Source organism: Eurosta solidaginis, chromosome X, assembly GCF_040869045.1.
Source record: "Eurosta solidaginis isolate ZX-2024a chromosome X, ASM4086904v1, whole genome shotgun sequence".
In the NCBI taxonomy this organism is placed as follows: Eukaryota; Metazoa; Arthropoda; class Insecta; order Diptera; family Tephritidae; genus Eurosta; species Eurosta solidaginis.
Window position 1 is genome coordinate 57,100,058 of NC_090324.1, and position 23,489 is coordinate 57,123,546.

Sequence of the window (23,489 nt, forward strand, 5' to 3'; positions counted from 1 at the left end):
CGAAATATCGAAATTAAATACATATAAGCAACAAACGGAGTTGTTTTATTTAAAACAGGCCTAGAGCTCATAAAACAGAATAATATATATATTTATTCATTAACGGCCAATAAACAAATTAATTATTCACAAATAATATCATTATCTAACAAATCTTTTATCATATTCGAAACCAAAATTTTTTTTGGTTCGGAACTCTATATGGACGTTGACAGATGGGCTCGACACAATCGACCTCAATTTTCATTTCAATGAGACTAGTTTTACCAATTTCACTTAACTTTTCAGCAAAAACATCTCTCGGTACTCTGCTAAAAGCTTCGTTAGTTGCAATTTTCTGTTATCGTACGTTGTGTTATTTTCCAATTTTATTTTATAAATTTTGGAATTGTGATTAAAATTCAAATTACCGTTATTAATAATTACAATAAAGTCATTTATGAAAATTTCGTGCCCTAAAAGCACATCAGTTGTCAAAAAATCATCTTGAACGACATACATGTCAAGTTGCAAATTTACTGTATCAACTTGCATACTAACGTTAATTTTATTTTTAGAAATTTTCGTACCACCACATATACCTTTCATTTTCATTATACAGGGCATAATTTTACAACTCATTTTTTTGGCTATCGACTCACGTACCATGTGACAATCACTGCCACTATCAATAAATGCAATTAATCGTTCACCATTAATGTATATTTCTTTTTCAAACATTTTACTAGTTTCGCATGCTCTCACATTCACGTTTTTACCACAATTTACAGGATCATTACGCGGATGCACTCCTTGACAGTCTTTGCATCGTAGACGATTTTGAGGTTTGGGGCAATTACTAGACAAATTTCCCTTTTCGGAACAATTATAACAAGTTAACTTTTCACTGGATTTTTCAAATTTTCCATTAGGAGCTGTTTTTGTTTCTGTTTTTTTCGATGTATTGTCATATGTATTCCGCGACGTTGTAGGCAAATTTTTTAAATATTCGTCAAGAGTTTCACGCATCTCTTTCATTGTATTAAATTTCAAAACAGCGATTGCAGATTGTAAATCACGATATTTTAAACCTTCACGAGTATATTTTATAATTGCTGATTCACTTAATCCGTACGGTTTACCCGTTGCGCAAAACGAAACCAATATTCAATAACTTTTTCACCTTGTTTTCGTGTCGTACTACTCATAATATAGTTTATATCAGCCTCGTCCATCTTCGAACCGAATTCTTCAGTTAATGCATTTGAAAAATCACGCCACGTTGCAAACAAACTTTGTTGACCATCTAACCATAAACGTGCTACACCCTTCATTCGACTATACACAGCCAACAGTACGCACTTTTCTTCCCAAACATACGCATTCATAGCACTATTTACACGCTCAATAAATTGTTCGGCAGTTAACGCAAGATAATTAGTAGGATCAAAATCAGGAATAGTTTCTGCGATTTCTTTCACTGAATACCTATTATGAACACTTGTCATACTAGACATCTCATTCACATTTCCAACCACTGGAATGCTAATCACCGACCTTGGCTGAGACACAGATGTCGCATTCATTTGCGTCAGAGCATTTACCACACCCGATAACATTTCTTTTAATTCATTAATTTGTTCTTGAAGAGAACCATTTTGACTCTGTGTCGTTTCCAGCTCTTCGTCTACTATATTTTGACTACACATTTCAATCTCATCCGATCTGAACAGTTCCGACAATCGCAATATTAATTCGGCTTTCGTACCGGTAGTATTCAAGTTCTTTTCACTAAGAAAATCTTTCAACTGTTGCACCGTTAATGATGCAATTTTAACCAACATTTCACAAAATTAAATTGCAAATCGATTAAAAACACATTTATTTTCGTTTATGTTTATTTCACGACGCGAATTCGTCTCACTTCTGAACTAATAAAATAGTAAAATTATAAAACTAATTGGTTTTAATTTAAAATTCGTTCATCAAGTTTTACAATTAATTCGAAACTGAAGAAATTATATCAAATATTTCAAAGCTTGCTTATTTTTTTTGCCAAGAGCTCTAGATAAATTTACAGTAGATCAGTTTACAGTTGATTTGTTTACAATAGTGAGAAGTCCCTTAAGGTGCTTTTCAATAGACATTTCCCATGGGCCAGCAGACAGCACTCACACTTCGATCACGGAGCGGGTAGTGCAGGGCTTGGTGACCGATCCAATTGGCGGTGAAGATGTTCTCTAAATTTAAATCGCCGCATCCAGATGGTATATTCCCTGCCATGCTGTGATTTTCAAGTAGAGCTGGAATGGCTTAAAAAACACATACATAAATTTTTTTTTTTAATTTACAGAACATACACAAATATTTTGGTCAAAATACTAGTTTATGTTCCTCATGTTGAATCGCAGAATATACTACACAGTGATATGTGTTTGTATGACATGGGTATCAAATGAAAGGTATCAAAAAGTATTTTAAAATGGAGTGAGCCTTAGTTCTATAGGCGGACGTCTTTTCAAGATATTTCCATAAAGGGGGACCAGGGGTGACTCTAGAATGTGTTCTTGCAATATGGATATCAAATGAAAAGTGTTAGTCAGTATTTCAAAAGATAGTGGGCCTTAGTTTTATAGGTGGACACTTTTTCGAGATATAGCCATAAAACGGGGCCAGGGGTGACTGTATAATGTGTTTGTGCGATATTGGTATCAAATTAAAGGTATTAATGAGGGTTATAAAAGGGAGTGGCCCTTAGTTGTGTATGTGAAAGAGTTTTCGAGATATCAACCAAAATGTGGAGCAGGGTGACCCAGAACATCATCTGTCGGGTACCGCTAATTTATTTATATATATAATACCACGAAAAGTTTTCCTGCCGTGATCGCTAAGGCTTTTGATTTCGCCCTGCAGAAGTTTTTCATTTTCTTCTACTTAATATGGTAGGTGTCACACCCATTTTACAAAATTTTTTCTAAAGTTATATTTTGCGTCAAAAAACCAATCCAATCACCATGTTTCATCCCTTTTTCCGTATTTGGTATAGAATATGGCATGCTTTTCATTCATCACAAAGATTGGTAAATTTTTGGGCGACTTATGTCATTAAAAGTATTCTAGACAAATTAAACGAAAAAGAGCGGAGCCACACCAATTTTGGAATTTTCTTTTATTTTTGTATTTTGTTGCACCTTTACTGGAGTTGAATGTTGACATAATTATTTATATACTGTAAAGATATCAATTTTTTTTTAAAATTTTACATTTAAAAGTTTTTTTTTTTAAAGTGGGCGTGTCATCATCCGATTTTTCTAGTTTTTTTTACAACACAAGGTCAACACACCTACCAAGTTTCATCGCTTTATCCGTCTTTGGTAATGAATTATCGCACTTTTTCGGTTTTTCGAAATTTTCGATATGGGCGTGGTTATAGACAGATTTTATTCATTTTAAATAGAGATCTGAGATGAGTTAACAGGAATTTACATGCCAAATTTCATTAAGATACTTCAAAATGTACTCAAGTTATCGTGTTCACGGACACACGGACGGACGGACGGACAGGGCTAAATGAATTCCTTTTTTCATATTCATATTCATATTCATATTCATATTCATATTTATATTCATATTCATATTCATATTTATTGAGTCAATGGCAGAAACCTTACTGACTAGATTTACAAGTTTGCAAATTAACTTAAAACTAAGCAACTAAAATTAATTAATTCAAGGATGAGATAAATTTTCTCGATAGTAAGACTCAATCCGTAACTTAAACAAAGGCCTGGGCATTGCAAAGTCAAGATTTAGCATTGTGGAAATTTTATTAAACTCTTCGAGACCTCTTGTGAGAGGGGCAAAGCTAAGGTAATTGGTTCTCAGAACTTCACCGTAGAATATATTATGAGAGCGTAGAGATCTACTAGGAACTAGAAAATTTAACTGCTCCAACAGAGCTGAGCAATCAATAGTACCAGAGATAATATCGTAAATAAACATTAAATGTTGTACTGAGCGTCTGACATGCAGTGGCATAACATTTATAAGCATGCACCTGTTTATATAAGGTGGTAGGGGATTAACAAAATGAAGGGGTAGGAGGGCGAATCGAATGAATTTACGTTGAATCCTTTCAATTCTAGCAGAGTATGTGCTGTAAATGGGATTCCATATGATAGAGGCGTACTCTAATTTAGATCGCACTAATGAATTTTACAATATACTCCTAGTGTGTGGGTCCTTAAAATCCTTCGCATAACGTCGTAAAAAAGCTAAATTAGCATACGCTTTTGGTATAAGATAGTTAACATGGTTAACGAAAGTGAACGAAGAGTCGAAAATGACACCAAGATCACGAAATTCTTTGACCGAGGCAAGATATGTATTAGCGATATAGTATGTTGACGTAAGCGTACTTGTAGTTCTAGAAAACGTTATATGCTAACATTTGCTACTGCTAAGTCTCAGATGATTATTAAAAGCCCACACATTAAGAGCATCCAAATCTCTCTGTAGGAGCAATGCATCAGATACAGTGGTGATACGCCTAAACAGTTTTAAATCATCAGCATAAAGTAATTAATTTGAATGTTTTAAATATAAGCGACGTCATTAATGAAGATAACAAATAAGATTGGACCGAGAATACTACCTTGTGGCACCCCAGAGGTTGCCAAGAACTCATACGACTTCATATTCTCGATTTCAACAAATAAAATTCGGTTTGTCAGGTATGACTTTAACCATGACAGAAAAGCTGAATGGAAACCAATGTACTCAAGTTTCTGAAGAAGTATCTTGTGGGACACTGTATCAAACGCCTTAGCAGCAGAACACAGTAAAAAGCAGAAACACAGTATTATGAAAAAACAGCTAAGTTTGTCACTGTTGAACGACACGCAACAAACCCATGCTGACATGGATCGATTATTCCTTTAATAGCAAAAGCCGACTTCTCCTTTACTACTTTCTCAAACAGTTTTGAACAGGTTGATAGTTTAGAGATTGGCCTGTAGTTTGCTACCTCGCTCTTATTTCCAGACTTGAAGATTGGAGTAATAGAAGCCAATTTCCATCGATCAATGAAAACGCCAGTGGACAATGACACATTAAAGATATGGTACAACGGCACGCATAGCGAACTGCTACATTTTTCAACCAAAAAAGAAGACAGCCCATCAATATCTTTTTTTAAAGAAGATTGTAGGGACGAGATGCCAATAATAATATCTGATTCCGATACCAATAATGAGCCAAAGTCCAAGGAATTAGCTGTATCAGAACCAAACCTAACATCAGAAATATTAGAGTCAACAACAAAATTAGATTTGAAAAAATCAGCAAAAAGGTTCACTGTTTCCACTAAACTGTTTGAATTAATGCCATTAAAATTGACAGAGGTTGGAATATTGGAGCAACCTTTTTTTGTACGGACAAAGTTCCAAAAGGCCTTGGGATTTTGCTTTAACTCTTCTTCGAAACGGGAGATGTATTTATTATATAAAAACTTATCAAGCACATTGAACTGATTCATGTATAATAAATATCGATCTCTAAATGAAAAGTCGTTGGTTGCTTTGTACAACTTAAAATACTTATTTCTAAGATTTTTAAGCTTTTTTAACCTGGTATTGTACCAGGGTAATTTATGTATTTTGCTTCGAAGAAGGGGGAGATTTATACTAAATATATCAGATAACTGCAGCAGAAAAATTTCAAAGCATTCAGAGGCATTTTTAGGACAGAAAATAGACTTCCAGTCAATTTCAGCAATACTCGAATTGAGTGCATCAAAATTTGCATCTTTGAAATTGTAGGAGGGAGTATTTTGAGTGGTATTGTTGTTAAGTACAAATTCAATGAATTTTAATAATAAAGATAAGGGTACGTGATGCATGTCCGATTTGCAGATAGGAAATTGACACTCAGATAAGTGAGAAATTAAATTTTCATCGACAAAAATAAGATCCAGTATGTTATTTAGCTGGTTCACAAATGAATTAATCTGAACAAAGTTGGCACTAAAAAGAGTATCTAAAAAATATATTTCATGTTGATGATTGATATTCATAGGTGTTAATAGATTGTCATTTAGCAATTTTGACCAAACAACCCTGTTCATATTAAAATCACCCAAAAAGCAAAAATGACTGTTTACATTTTTTTCGTAAACTTCAAAAATATTATTCACATGCGCGCAGTACAGAGACTCATTACTACAAGGCGGAATATACGAAACACAAATAAACAGCTTTCCAAACAGCCCACAAATAGAGACACACATTTGGTCCAGTAGCGAGTCAGTATTGGGGAGCTGAACGAAAGAAGAAACGAGGGTACGTCTTACGGCAATTAGTACCCCGCCACCTCTTTGGCATCCCGTTTTGATTGGATCCCTATACTTACGATAGGTATGAAACAAAGTAGTATCAAAAAATTCTGCGTCAAAGAAATCATTGTTGAGCCAGGTCTCAACTATGACATACACAGCTTTAGTTCTCATCCCCGAGATATTTTGGTAGTAAATATTTACATTATTAAAAATTGAGGATTATTTACTAGGGGTTGAGCGTTTGGCCGTTGCCCTTTTGAAAAAAACGAAACGGCTTTACTTTAACATCAGTTGGCCATATACAAGAGTCTAGTAATTTACTATAGATTGAAGTCGAGACCCCAAGTTTAAAATTGCATCTTACTAACGAGCTAGAATCTATGTTTTTCTTTACTAACTTATAACAATGAATCAGAGATGGCGAAATATTCGCATTTTTTGATACATAACTGATGATATCACTTGCATTAACTGACGGCTTGAATGAGGATAAATGTAACCATTTTAGGCGAACAGCTAGATTAAGATCAGCATTTACATTACTGCCTACAACGATAGTAGCAGCCTTCTTGGATTTGTTTGTCTTAATTTCACGCCAGATCATTTTGGTATATAGAAGTCTATATCTATCTCGATTAGTTTATGCTATTAAGGGGTACCGTTATGCGGACAAAATTAATATACTCTGTGAGCTCTGCTCAGCTGTGCATAATAACACTTTAGTCATAATATTAAAATGGTCTACGATTGTAGACCACGTGCTTAACCACGTAACAGGAATCCACGTGCCCAACGAAGAGTTAAAATAATATTCGATGTGTACATAAGACTGAATCAGGTACCGCACCCTTGGAAAACAGCTCGTGTTGCCTTCTTACCAAAGTCGTGGAACATCGGTCACATGTATCTCAAAGACTACAACCCCATTAGCTTAACATTATTTCTGCTCAAAACGTTTAAGAGGCTGATAGATGTGTACATAAAGTTCCACGTGAATAAAAAGCTGCTTTCCATAACACAACATGTGTACACCAAAGGCAAATCAGTAGACACTGGCTTGCAAAGGATGGTAATAAACTTAGAGAAAGACCCGGAATATAAGGAGTATGCTCTAGGAGTCTTCTTAGACATTGCCGGGGCTTTCAATAACGTTTCTAAATGGGCGATCATGGCCGGTCTTAACTACATTAAAGTACATTCAGCCATACTCAGATGGATTGTAAAAGGCCACGAAATCAGTTGACAGGGGCACGCCGCAGGGCGGGGTGTTATCACATCTGCTGTGGACGCTGGTCATCAACTAACCCCTGCCCCGATTCGATGAGGGACTCGTAAAATTTACGGCTTACGCAAATGACGTTGCAGTTGTCACAAGTGGTATGTGCCTTCCAACGAATAGCTCTTTGGTGGATCGGGTGCTTCGGTATATCCATACCTAGGAATTTTATTTATTTATCAGCCAACGCAGATATGGTCTTGTTTGCTAAGAGGCACAATGTCCCAAATTGTGCCAGCCGTAAGTTAGGGAGGGAAGGGGGGGGTGACCCTACAGGAGAAACCTTGCAAAAAATATCTAGGAATCGTCCTACAGAGTAAGCTGTTGTGGAAGCTCAACGTGAAGGAGAGGTTGAAAAAGGCCTTGTTCGGTGGAAAGTTACACAAAAAAGAACCTACCTCAAAAAATTAGAGGAGGTATGCAAACTATCAATGCTCAGCATTACGGGAGCCCATGCCATTCTGCAAATTCCACTCGTAGACCTGCTAGCAAGCAAACATTGCGTTAACAACTGCAACGAAGCTCAGGGCCACGGAGCAGCTTGAGCGGAGACCATAGTAATATGGCGTCATCTATTATCGGACGAACAGACTACTTGATTACCTATCTTAGCTTCGAGGGGGCTATTCAAGCCACAATAGAGGTGGATGGTTAGCGCAAATGTGCTCAAGTGGGGCACTAGAACAGATGGTTCCCAATTTGTGGAAGGAGTAGTATCTGCAGTATACTGTGCTGGCCCAGAAATATACATATCCTACAAGCTGCCAGATCACTGTAGATTTTTTCAGGTGGAAGTATTAGTCGTAAATAAAGCAGTCGAAACATTGGAAGATAAGAGCTGAAACTGCAGCCGCCTTAACTTTTATATTGACAGCCAAGCAGGAATTACGGCAATAATCTCGCATAGCACAGTATCTAAAAGTGCATTAGAGTGTAAGCACTCCCTGGAAAGAATCGGGACAGGGAAAAACACACATCTATACTGGGTCCCAAAGCATATTGGAATAGATAGGAACGAAAGCGCTGTTGAACTAGCTAAAAGGGGCGCATTCCTTTAAGCTTGCTCCGTAGACTTCCCAATTAGATTGAGCGTGATTAAGAAAAGGCGAGAGGTGCACATGATCGAACACGTGACAAAGGCGTGGCTTCAAGCGTGGGGCGGTAAAGTTTCGAAGATTATGTGCTGGCATGACATGCCTTTAAATTAAGGTTGGTCAGTGATAGCAGATCTAGGAAGTGCGGGTTGGAGGATGAAACGATCGAGCGCGTTTTGTGCTCGTGCCCTGCTCTTGCCAGGCTAAGACTCCAGCTATTTTGAGTGATACAGCTGTCAGATATAGATGCAGCAAGTGGCATAGGTCCTAGAAAGCTTCTAGTATTTTCCAAGAGGACGTCGTTATTTTATAACATAGGTCCTGGTTTGGATTGGGTTTTTCAGTTTGGTCGTTAAATAAACTTCTGCTAACACTACGGACTCATTCATTTATGTGAGATCACTAAACCAGAAAAATACTTTCTTACATATTTTGTGTCGTTTCAATTGTTTAATTGCAGTTTTTAACCATTAATGTTAACAAAATTACCAACGAGTGGGAAACATAATTTCACTTGCAAGATGCGAAAGAACCTTTAACCAAAGTGTTGAAGACATGAATGAAAACCTCATCCAAGTCGAGGACTAAAATTGATAAATATACAAATGAGAATATAATATTGAAATAATATATATATATATGAATTACTTACTTTATACTTACCTTATACTAAGATACCTATGTATACTTACACCCTTATGAAGTACTTAGGTTTATACTTACCCAAAATACATGCCTGAAATATCTTTATATTTGCCTTTAAAATAATTACGTATCCTCACCCTGTAAGGAATTGTATATACTCACCTTTATATGGTTGAACATTTACCATTTATGTATAACCCAACACCGTTAGATACTGGAATGCAAAATACTTATCTATGTACATACATATTTGTTTAGACCAACAGCCCAAACTCTAAAACATGTTGGGTCGCCCTCGCACTTCCTTTATATTTTTTAACAGAGCCAGTCGAACCGTTTATGTTAACCATGCAAATAAACATCGCAGGAGTAAATAAACAGTTCGACTGGCAAGCGGGCTTAACAAATTCTGTTATTGTGTTTCTTGAATTTTTAACGTCAACGTATAGGGACGTATCAAACCGGCGATTGCAGAATCATCAAAAAGGTAACCTACAAATATATGTATTTATTACTGTACTTAATCTTTATTTCGAATAAAGATATTTATATTCAAATTAAAAATACTAATTCAAACCTTTCTTGTTTTTCCGTCCTACTTCTTGACCGGCACCATCCCTGAACTGTGGCCCGGCCAAGACATTGGTCCTTCGAGCCGTTTTATTTTAATCCAGCGAACATTGGGCCAACCAACAGTGTTTAAATATTATCAAACCAAAGTTTATATATTATCCGTGCGATCATTTTGTGAGACATCAGTTATTACGATAGTATTTGGTATTTGAGGAGTTATTTGGTGAGAAGGTATTTGCTGCAACAACAACACAAAATTTGGAACTGCCAAATTTTGTATATTATTGGATTTGCGACCAGCAGAAACAACAACATAACTTCACATCTAAAAATAAAAAGGTACGTGGTTATTGAGTGTGCACAATTGTTAATTAAAAAACTAGTTAAAGTGAAGTGCGTGAGTGATTTTGTGGAAAAATAAAATACAAAGTTTTTTTGTACAAATAGCCCATTTTTCCATCAAATATAGCTTTCCGCCCACGGTAAATAATATTTGACACGGCTTAGGGTCTTCAGTGTGGATTATCACACGCAAATATTTGTACAAGAGTGTTTCGGATTTTTTAATAGAAAAGTGCAAGTAGTTTTTTCAAAAATAAATTAATTCAATTTACATTTATATGACTTGCACTTCTCTGTTATTAACAGCCCACAACAACAACACTGCACTGTGTAATTAACCTCACTTTTTGGTTTGGTTCATCACAGTTGAATTAAAGAAAAAAATTTATATCACAAATATCACTTGGCACCAGTAGTTTATTCACTATTAAATAGCAGAATTTAATTTGATTGTAATACTTAGTGGACGGAACGTTTTTCCTCCGACTCTTGTGAAATTTTTCACTTTTTCTGACAATTCAAACAATACTGTGCTATATATACATATTACATACATTATATATTATATTATACATATATTATATATATATATTATACATATATACATACACACAAGCACATAGTTGGTTGGCGAGCAATTACTTTTGGTTTTAACACGTATGTTTATACGTATATATATATATATTTCATACAGTCCACTGGGTTTTTACTCCGAAAATTATTAAATTTGAGTTTTATTTTTTTCAAAAGAAATATTTTACATACGAAATTTTACTGTAAATTTATTAAAATTTTATTCAATTACTTGGGTTCTTTTTGTTGGTGGAAAACGTTTTCTAATTTTTATATTCGTAAATTGGGTAATTCGACAGATTCTGTCTCTGTACGTATTTTTTTTTTTTTAAAAATCAATTGTTTCGATTTTTTTAATTTTCAATATGGAAGCATAGTTGACACAATTATTGAGTTCGACATCGAATTTTTAAGCATATCCACTAGCGAACACTCCAAAAATTCGCTGAAAATTCATCAGCAGGTGTTGAAATCGATGTGGGAAAAAGCTAAAGAAGTTTTTGATGCGTTACTACAATCAGAAAATATATCTGAGAAGAATGTTACGGCAATTAGAAAAAAAAATAAGTCGTGCTATACTGTTTTTGTGCGGTGCATGACAAAAATAAATGACCTGGCAGAACAACTTGAGAAGGCAGAGACGGAAAACGATGCTGCCTTCACGCCACGCAATTTGCATTTAGCACCTTGTGATACTGAAATATTCAAAGGTGATTATTTCTCATGGGCAACTTTTCGTGGCATGTTCACGGCCATTTATATTCTAAATAAAAGCCTGTCGCCAGTACAAAAATTATACTATCTCATACAAAAAACCCAAGGTGAAGCCAGAGAAATCGTTAAGAAATGCGAATTGACGAATGATGGTTTTGATATAGCTTGGAAAAATTTGTGCGACAGGTATGAAAACAAGAGAATATTAGTCAACAACCAATTAAAGATTCTTTTCAGCCTACAATCAGTCGAAACTGAATGCGGTAATTCACTCAAAAGATTACAAAGGGACATAAATAATTTCATATCCTCGTTAGTAAGTCATCATATTGACATATCTAATTGGGATCCAATTATTACATATTTCTGTTCAACTAAGCTTCCTGATGTGACCCTTTCGCTATGGGAACAGTCCGTAGAAAACAAGACAGAAACTTCCTAGGGGCGAGTATGGACCTATTTCTAACAAATCGTTTTCAAACGTTAGAATTAGTCTCAGGTTTAAGAGGTACAAAGAGTACAAAACCTCAAAAGGTACAAAACTCAAAGCAGGCCTCTGAACATCCTCCAAAGAAAATTGGCGCCTTCGAGGCAAGTGTATCTAAAGGCACTTGTAAAATGTGTCAAAGCAATGATCGCAAAATTTATGCGTGTTCAAACTTCAAAAATTTGAACACCAATGAAAGACTTGCTTTCATAAAAAGAAATCACTTCTGCCTCAACTGTCTGTCATCGGGGCATTCAGTGTCAAAATGTACAAGTGCATACAATTGCAGCAACTGTCATTTAAGACATAATACCCTTCTGCATTTACAGACAAGTAAGGCAAAACCTACACCGGTAAATAATTCTGCAGATTTAGCGGAAGAGCAACCGTGCACTTCAAAGCAAGCTCAATCCCAAAATGGATCTGCAAAACAAAAAAAACAAGAAAGATAAAACTACAGTAAAATCTAATTTTATTAATACCAGTAAAGGTGTTTTACTAGGCACAGCTCGCGTCACCATTCATTATAATGGTACAGATTTTTCGGCCAGAGCTCTCATAGATTCGGATTCTGAATGCTCTTTTATCACTGAAAGACTCAGACGAAGAATCAACCTGCCAACTCGAAAGATACATGCTCAAGTTTCGGGCATCAATAATTCAGTTTCTGCGCAGGTAAAAGAGGCATGCGCCATTCAGTTGCGGTCCCCAGTTGACCCACTAATTTCTATTGATGCTTTAGTCCTAGTTCTACAACATTTGACAGGTAATTTCCCAACATGCGATGTTAGTGCATTAACACAACAAGTATTCCCCGATCTTGTGCTTGCGGATAAACGTTTCTTCGTGAATGAGCCAGTTGACCTTGTTCTGGGCGGGGATATTTATCCGCAAATCATATAATACGGTATCAAAAAAAATATTATTAGCACTATTTTAGCTAAAGAAACTGTCTTTTGTTGGATACTGACTGGTCGTGCTGATGCAGCCAGTCCAACCAATCATAATCGGGTATACTTTTACAATGAGATTGCTTTAGACAAGCAGCAGAGGTCATTTTGGGAGCTCGAAGACCCACCGAAAGCTAAAGCCTGCACATTAGATGATCAATTTTGTGAGGAATTGTATCAACGCACAACGCAGCGGAATTCTGATGATACATTGTGTCGCTTCTGTTCAGGTCAAAATTCCCAGGAGAGATCAATCTAGGTCCGTCATTAAGAATAGCGTGCTCGCAATTCTATAAAAATTAAACCCGACTTAGAAACATCTCGATTTACAGAAGGAATACAATAGAATCATACTAGAATACGAGACTATGGGGCAAGACTAGATTCGATTCAATCGGCCAATGCAGTCGATAATTATTATTTACCACATCATGCAGTAATAAAAGAAGAAAGTATCTCTACCAAAGTTAGAGTTGTTTTTAATGCTTCTTCGCGTTCTTCAAATTGTTTCAGCCTGAACGATGGCCTGTTCTGGTCCTGTGCTTCAGGCTGATCTACTAACATTAATTCTTCGCTGGCGACTTTTCAGATATGTCTTCAATAGCGATATTTAGAAGATGTATATATAGGCAAATCCTAGTAGATGATAATCATACAAGATACCAAAGAATAGTTTTCCGCTCAAGTCCAGATGATCAAATCAGTCTGTGCAAGCTCAAAACGGTGATATTTGGTATCAATTGTGCTCCTTATCTAGCAATAAGGACTTTCTTAAACTGGCTGATGATTCCGAAAAATCTCATCCAATCGGCTCAAATATCCTACGAAAAATTATGTATGTCGACGACGTTCTTTCGGGAGGGCATACTATTGCATCTGCGATCAGAGCAAGAGATGAAATTTCAGAGGTTCAAATTCCAGTGAAATATTACAGGGTATTTCTAAAGCTCATCTTCTGAGCGAAGATTTCTTGGAATTTGAAGATTCAAGTAGTGTAAAAGCGCTCGGTATTAGGTGGAATGCTCATTCCGATCAGTTTTACTTCATAGCAAAATCTATAGAAGAGCATACCGAGCCTACAAAAAGAGCGATACTATCTACTATCGCAAAACTCTTTGGTCCGTTAGGGTGGCTAGCTCCAACAATTGTCGTGGCGAAAATGATTATGCAAAATATCTGGTTAGAGGGTACTGGCTGGGATGAAACCGTTTCGTCTTCAACATTAGACAGGTGGAGACATTTTACCAATACGTACAAGGAGATCGACAAAATACGAATAAAGCGATGGGTAGCCTTTTCTCCAACAGAAAAGGTCGAAATTCACGGATTCTGCGACGACTCCGAGAAAGCGTATGGTGCAGCCGTGTATTTGAGAATGGAAACCAACGACGGCATACTTGTGAATCTACTTTTGGCAAAAACAAGAGCCGCTCCAGTCAAACCCATCTCACTTCCTCGACTAGAACTTTGTGGAGCAGTATTATTAGCGGAGATAACCGAATCTATCTGCGCTAAACTTGATTTAGGTCAACAAAACATTCATCTTTGGACAGATTCGACAATCGTGCTAGCTTGGATACGTAAACCTCCGTGCTCATGGTCAACTTTCGTCGCACATCGAATTACAAAAATCGTTGACAAAGTTGGAAGTTCATCGTGGTATCACGTGGATTCAGGTACAAACCCAGCAGATTTAGCCAGTAGAGAAATACAAGCCGAGGATTTAGTCAACAATTCTCTGTGGTGCCAAGAAGAGAAGGAAAAGTGGCCAACACAAGATTTGGATTTTAACACGAATATTGAAGAAAAACGCGTGCAAGTACATGCAACCGCAATTTCAAGCAATATTAATAATCGATAGGTTTTCAAATCTTCCTAGGGCTTTAAGGGTCATATCATATATGTTCAGGTTTTTTCATAGAACGCATTCCAAAAATAAGCATTGTAGTCAACCTGAATCTTATTTAATTTCCTCAGATGAAATTAAAGCTCCAACGAGCCGTTTAATAAAACTTGCTCAGAAGAAATATTACGGATAAGAAATTTCAAGTTTGCAATCCAAAACACCATTTGGATCTAAAAGCGAAATACTTTTGCTCACTCCATATCTTGATGAAGACGAAGTAGTGGAAACGGGTGGACGACTTGGTGCATCCAAAGATACTACCGAATCTGAACGCCATCCCATAATACTTCCATACAATTGTAGGTTTACACGTCTGTATGTTCAGTTTGTCCATGAAATGACTCTCCATGGTTAATGCTGCGTATCATTGGAACGCAATACTGGATACCAAAAGTTAAAACATGATACGATCCGTAATTCATAATTGTAAGATCTGCACGATCTTCAAGAAACGATATCAAAGTCAGCTCATGGGAATTCTACCTCAAGAACGCACCAAATTTTCGCGGGCATTTAGCAATACAGGGGTAGATTTTGCAGGGCCTTTCGATATTAAGAGTTACAGTGGGCGCGGGTGTCGTACCTCAAAGGGTTACGTTTGTGTGTTCCTTTGCTTTTCTACTAGGGCCATACATTTAGAAGCTACTAGTGATTTGAGCACTTCCTCATTCCTAGCCGCTCTTTCAAGATTCGTAGCTAGACGAGGATGTCCAAGAAACATTTATTTGGACAATGGAGCAAACTTTTTCGGTGCATTACGCGCTGAATTTAAGGAGTTTCTTGCCGATGCAAGAAACCAAACTCTGTCAAAATATTCCCATTAGGCATTAACTTGGCATTTCATATTAGCAGGAGCCCCACAAATGGAGGGAATATGGGAAGCGGGAGTGAAAAGCTTTAAAAGCCACTTTAAAAAAGTGGCCTTAAACAAGAAATTCACGTTTGAGGAATTTAAAACACTGTTATGTAGAATTGAGGGTCATCTCAATTCTCGCCCTCTTAGCCCCGCTTCAAATGAACCATCTGACCTTGAGCCTCTAACACCAGGACACTTTCTGATTGGAGGACATCTATTAACACCAGCGGAAATCAGCGTTGATGAAAATACTGCCTCAATAGTCAATCGCTGGCAGAAACTCAAGGCGTTACATCAAAACTTCTGCAGAAGATGGAAACCTGAATATCTTTCGGAACTACAAAAATGGATAAAATGGAAGCATCCTAAATCAAATATGCAAGTCGGAGATATGGTGGTTATGCGGGAAAACAATCTGCCTCCCAACGAATGGAGATTGGGGAGTGCGATTAAGTTACACCCTGGATCAGACAACCGGGTTCGCGTTGTGGATATAAGGACAGAGAGGGGGCGAGTAACAAAACCACTTGTCAAACTAATATTATTACCACCATATACCGCGGAAACCGAAAACATGACATACCCTAATCTCCAGCAGTGACGCTACAATTGGAGTTACAAAACCTCTACACAACATTAAAAACTTCTCCTAACCAAAACAAAAATTTCTTTTTTTTTGATCCAGCCTAATGTTACATATGTACATATACATGCTTGCGCACATGGGTGATGTGATTTTCATTTACAAATGCAACAATATTTTGCTGAACATTGATGAACACACTCACTAGGCAATCATAAAATTGGTTTCGCAAACCCAAATAAATATTTCCTTTGTTGTTTTTGCCTAATGCATTATATATAAGGGTGCCCACATAAACATAATTTTTTATTTTTGTTGGGAAGAAACGAAAAAAGGATAGTACAATGGCAAAGGCAGCGTCACTTAAATTAAACAAACCACTACAGATTCCATTGCATACACCATTTTTTATCAAAATAAAAATAAAAACAAAAATAGAATAAGTAAAAAACAAAAAATCACGGAAATAAAAATTTTCAATTAAGGACATCCTAATATAATGCACGCACATGGCAAAATTCCTTTTTACTTTTCGAAGTAAATACTAAACAAAAAAAAAAAAAAACAAAGAACAAAAATTTTCTAACGAAGAAAAGAAATTGAGGAGAATTTTGGGCACCCTAATTTAACATATTGCAATCAATTGTAATGTTTGCGGAGAAGAGAAAATCGAAATCTAGGTTGCAGTGCCCAGTTAGCGGCACAAGATAGAATTTACTGCCAATTGAAACGGCAGCAGGTTGAATTCTGTTCTTTATTCAAAAGTTGTTTTCTTTTATACAAAATTTCTATGAGCTAAAATACTTACTTACACTAATACTTGCAAACTAAGTATAACACACATATACATTCAATTCAGTTCCATGGGAACTGCATTCTTAGCATAATTAAAATTGGCTGTGGAATGTGCAACGCAAGCATAAATGAATCATGTTAATTTGTCTACAGGTAAAGGCTTGTCGTGAGCAAGCTCTTAACAGTGACATACCAAGGCTCAGGTTACCGCATGATGCACGGTGTACAAAATATATGTTTGTACAAATGGATGAATGTGTCAATAGAGTCTCATGCCGTACCAAAGCGAGCCAAAATATACGTATGTACAATTGGATGAATATGTATGTAAGAGTCAATATATTTTAAGACATTCCAAAACGGGTTGAAATATATGTTTGTACAAATGAATGAATAGCTTAATGAGTGAATGCTACACCATCCGCCTTTGAAAGAGTAGACATATAATTTTGTGCACGAATTATTTATGGCTACTCAAGGTAGGTTTATGGTTTTGAATCCGTTTGTGCTTACTTTGCTTGTTGGGTGTTTTTTTTTTTTTTTTTTTTTTTTTTTAGGTTGCTGTTGTTATTTCGGGTATTTCCTGGCGATCCGAAATTTCGACCAGATCTTTGGTAATTTTGTCTGTGATTATTATTATTGTTAATATTGAAAGAACGTCTATAATTTCCTCTATAATTATTGTTTTGGTAACTTCTGCTTAAGTTACCTCGGAAATTGGAATTTTGCGAATATGTAAAATTGAATTTGTATTTCCAGTTACTTCTGTGCAACTGTTAGTAAAATATAGCTTCGTTCATTGTTGTGAACGTTCCAGCTTGCATAATTGTTTTTACTTTATCGCTGGAGCAGTTTTTACACATAGCTTTCACAGCTGATTGTGTAGCATACTTGGTTGCTAACACTGGTGTTAGTCCGTCGGATATGTATGCTCCTTCCAACGATTTTGTGAGCTTTTCAATTTCAGCAGGGTATTGATTTGCAGTTCTACCGCGCTGTTGGATATTCAGGAGTTTTGCTGCCAGAACTTCAACTGATTCACCTTTAATTGCTGTTTTTATACTCAGTTGAGCAGAGCTCACAGAGTATATTAACTTTGATTGGATGACGGTTGGTTGTACAGGTATAAAGGAATCGAGATAGACATAGACTTCCATATATCAAAATCATCAGTATCGAAAAAAAATTTGATTGAGCCATGTCCGTCCGTCCGTCCGTCCGTTAACACGAGAACTTGAGTAAATTTTGAAGTAACTTGACCAAATTTGGTATGTACGTTCCTGGGCACTCATCTCAGATCCTATTTAAAATGAACGATATCGGACCATAACCACGCCCACTTTTTCGATATCGAAAATTTCGAAAAATCAAAAAAGTGCGATAATTCATTACCAAAGACGGATAAAGCGATGAAACTTGGTAGGTGGGTTGAACTTATGGCGCAGAGAAGAAAATAAGTAAAATTTTGGACAATGGGCGTGGCACCGCCCACTTTTAAAAGAAGGTAATTTAGAAGTTTTGCAAGCTGTAATTTGGCAGTCGTTGAAGATATCATGATGTAATTCGGCAGGAACGTTACTTGTATTACTATATGTATGCTTAATAAAAATTAGCAAAATCGGAGAACGAACACGCCCACTTTAAAAAAAATTTTTATTAAAGTAAAATTTTTACAAAAAATTTAATATCTTTACAGTATATAATTAATTTATGTCAACATTAAACTCCAGTAATGATATGGTGCAACAAAATACAAAAACAAAAGAAAATTTCAAAATGGGCGTGGCTCCGCCCTTTTTCATTTGATTTGTCTAGGATATATTTAATGTCATAAGTCGAACAAATGTTTACCAATCCTTGTGAAATTTGGTAGGCGCTTAGATTCTAGGACGATAATTGTTTTCTGTGAAAAAGGGCGAAATTGGTTGAAGCCACGCCCAGTTTTTATACACAGTAGATCGTCTGTCCTTCCACTCGGCCGTTAACATGATAATTTGAGCAAAATTCGATATATCTTTACTAAACTCAGTTCACATAATTATCTGAACACACTTTGTATTGGTATAAAAAATTGCTAAAATCCGACTATGACCACGCCCACTTTTTCGATTTCGAAAATTACGAAAAATGAAAAAAATGCCATAATTCTATACCAAATACGAAAAAGGGATGAAACATGGTAATTGCATTAGTTTATTGACGCAAAATATAACTTTAGAAAAAACTTTTTAAAATGGGTGTGACACCTACCATATTAAGTAGAAGAAAATGAAAAAGCTCTGCAGGGTGAAATCGAAAGCCCTTGGAATCACGGCAGGAATACTAAATTAGCGGTACCCGACAGATGATGTTCTGGGTCACCCTGGTCCACATTTTGGTCGAAAACTCGACAACGCCTTCACATATACAACTACCACAACTCCCTTTTAAAATTCTTATTAATACCATTAATTGGACACCCATATTTTACAAACACATTATACAGTCACCCCTGGTCCACCTTTATGGCGATATCTCGAAAAGGCGTCCACCTATAGAACTAAGGCCCACTGCCTTTTAAAATACTCATTAACACCTTTCATTTGATACCCATATCGTACAAACAAATTCTAGAGTCACCCCTGGTCCACCCTTATATCGATATTTCGAAAAGGCGTCCACCCATAGAACTAAGGCCCACTCCCTTTTAAAATATTCATTAACACCTTTCGTTTGATACCCATATTGTATAAACGCATTCTAGAGTCATCCCTGGTCCACCTTTATGGCGATATCTCGAAAAGGCGTCCACTTATAAAACTAAGGCCCACTCCCCTTCATTAGAAAAAACTTTGTAAAATGGGTGTGACACCTACCATATTAAGTAAAAAAAAATGAGAAAGTTCTGCAGGGTGAAATCGAAAGCCCTTGGAATCACGGCAGGAATACTGTTCGTGGTATTACATATATAAATAAATTAGCGGTACCCGACAGATGATGTTCTGGGTCACCCTGGTCCACATTTTGGTCGAAAACTCGACAACGCCTTCACATATACAACTACCAACACTCCCTTTTAAAATTCTTATTAATACCTTTAATTGGACACCCATATTGTACAAACACATTATACAGTCACCCCTGGTCCACCTTTATGGCGATATCTCGAAAAGGCGTCCACCTATAGAACTAAGGCCCACTGCCTTTTAAAATACTCATTAACACCTTTCATTTGATACCCATATCGAACAAACAAGTTCTAGAGTCACCCCTGGTCCACCTTTATGGCGATATCTCGAAAAGGTGTCCACCTATAGAACTAAGGCCAACTGCCTTTTAAAATACTCATTAACACCTTTCAGTTGATACCCATATCGTACAAATAAAGAAAACTTTTCTTCTAATTTAAAAACCTTATTTCTAAAATTTTGATGTTGCTTTGCCCGGGGTGCGAACCCAGGGCATACGGTGTGGCAGGCGGAGCACGCTACCATCACACCACGTTGGCCGCCAAAGAAAATCGAAATCTAGGTTGCAGTGCCCAGTTAGCGGCACCAGATAGAATTTACTGCCAATTGAAACTGCAGCAGGTTGAATTCTGTCTTTATTCAAAAGTTGTTTTCTTTTATACAAAATTTCTATGAGCTAAAATACTTACTTACACTAATACTTACAAACTAAGTATAACACACATATACACTCAATTCAGTTCCCTGGGAACTGCATTCTAAGCATAATTAAAATTGGCTGTGGAATGTGCAATGCAAGCATAAATGATTCATGTTAATAATTCGTCTACAGGTAAAGGCTTGTCGTGGGCAAGCTCTAAACAGTGACATACCAAGGCTCAGGTTACCGTATGATACACGGTGTACAAAATATATGTTTGTAAAAATGAATGAATGTGTCAATAAAATCTCATGCCGTACCAAAGCGAGCCAAAATATACGTATGTACAATTGTATGAATATGTATGTAAGAGTCAATATATTTTAAGACATTCCAAAACGGGTTGAATTATATGTTTGTAAAAATGTATGAATAACTTAAGTGAGTGAATGCTGCACAATGCAATTTAGCTTTTCGCTTTTCGAAAGAAAAACCTCAAAACAAAAAAAAAACCCACTCACAATAAAAAAATCACCGCACATCCTACTATAATGTAACACCATACGATCACATAAATTGTTGCTTTGTTTTGGTGGAGGATTTTTGCACGACATTTCATAGGTCTTTATTATCACATTTTTTTCTTTCCTTTCTTTATTATTTGCAATATGTATATACAAGTTATCTCCCGTCTCGTGGGAGATGTAAAAAAATTAAAGGTGCGGAGGAACTCAATGTCCTCCGATACTTGTGAAATGAAACAAGGAACGATTTCGGATTAACGTCACAACTTCCTTATTCGTGCCACTTCCACGCTAATTAACTACTGCTCTAAACATACGTTGCAACTTACTTAAATAACTTCTTAGTCTAACTAAAATGTTTACACTGCATTTGCAATGCTTTACCCAGAACTGCTCGCGCGTGTAGACAGGAATTGCTTATCGTGCGATTCCCATAACTAACGTAAGGTGACCGGATCGATGGTTGCGCGTGTGCCGCGTCAGCGACTTTATTTTATTGAACTAAATAAGTCACATGCTTAGCAACGTGATCGTAGAGTGTGCCGTATTGTGGTATCTACGCGTGTAACTCCTCCTCCTTTCAAGATCTGCGTCTCGTAGATCAAATTTCGAAAAGCGTGAGGGGGAGAAATTTTGTAAGGAGTTATTGCGACCTTCTGGTAACGCTTTAGTACTGACGGTTGTGACTGGCAGGCTAGGATCTGAGCGATAAAATTCAGGTGCTGATTTGCCTTTGGGGATCCTATTTATGCTAATGTTTCCCGTCCAATGCGTAGGAATTTGAACCGGTGGAAGGTCTAGTTTCTTTGTGTAACATTTCCACAGCGTTCCGGCAATAAGGGCTATTGCGCAAATCGAGATAGCCTCTGTAACGATGGAAAACTTGATTTTTTCATTGACATAGCCTAGATACTTAACATTCTCCATTGTAATGTCGTGGATGTACTCCAAGTTGACTTTCATGGTATGTTTTTTTATGTTAGAAAGTACGGCTGGGAGGGCGTGTGCGGTAACAGCTTCATTGCTGGAAAATTCCTGATCGCCAATCTTGATTGTCTCAATTACATTCTGGTATGGGAAGGCGTCTGTTTCGGATAGGATTTGGTTCACCTCGTCTATATCTAACAAGTTGGTATTAACAATTCCTCGCATTGCCAATTGACATGCTCGCACAAATTCATTGACCTCTTCGGGAAGGAGGACGATGTTGCGAAATGCGCTTTGCTCGAATTCGATTCCTTCTGTTTCCTGTATTACGTAGTTGGTGCTGTTCACCACTTCTTCAATTCGTTTCAATACTTCTTCGGTGGTTGTGAATAGATTTCTATTGACCTTATATTGATGGTTGTTGTTCGCTATTATCTGGTTTTGGCTGTGGAGGATGTTATTCCAATCTGTTGCGTCAGGCGATCCTGCCAGCCATTTCCATGCCGACCCAATCCAGTCAATGGATCGGGTGACTCTAGTCTTGTGCATGTGCTTCCCATCAACTCTCTGAGTCGTTCGAGTGTTTGGTTGATGAAGTGCTGGGCCAAGAGCTGCTCGTCGGTTCGTTTGATTAGATGACTTGCTAATTAATCCATTTGAGTCACCATCATGGTATATAATGAGCCCCCTATGATCCACCCATCTCCGCTCTGGATGGTTATTATTGGGGCCTTGTAGTTAAATATGTGTAGTGCGCTGATGGCTGATGCCAGCAGTGGGAATCTGCAACGCAAGATGTTAACTCTAATTTAATGTAGTTAGTAGTTGTTATGTTCTAAGTAAGTTACGGTTATCTATTTAATAAAGTGGAAAAATATTATTGATAGTAGGAAAGTATTATTAGTAAGCGGAATTCTTAAAATTAGATTGGTTATCATTAAGCTAGCGTTACTGTTTTAGTTTAGGATTTTCGCCTTTCTAGCGATGTTAATTTGTTAATGTGTCAGTGGTTTAAAAATTATGATTAGTGGGGAAGATTAAAATAAAATTTAAAAATTTTACTTTATACTGTTTTACAAAGGGTCTCAAAAATAAAATAGGAACAAAAAATTAAGAAAAATAAAAAGGTGAAAAATTTTGGTTTTCTTTTTTTTTCTTTTGCATTCTAACAATTTTTTCGTTTTTCTTCTTTTCTTTGGATTAATATTTTAATTTTATTTTTATTCTATTTGTTTATTTGTTTTTGTTAAAAAAACTAGGCGCATAAGCTCAAATTTTTCCTTTTTTATTTTTCATCTACGGATTAGGCGCAGAGAATTAAATAAATATTTGCTTATTGGATT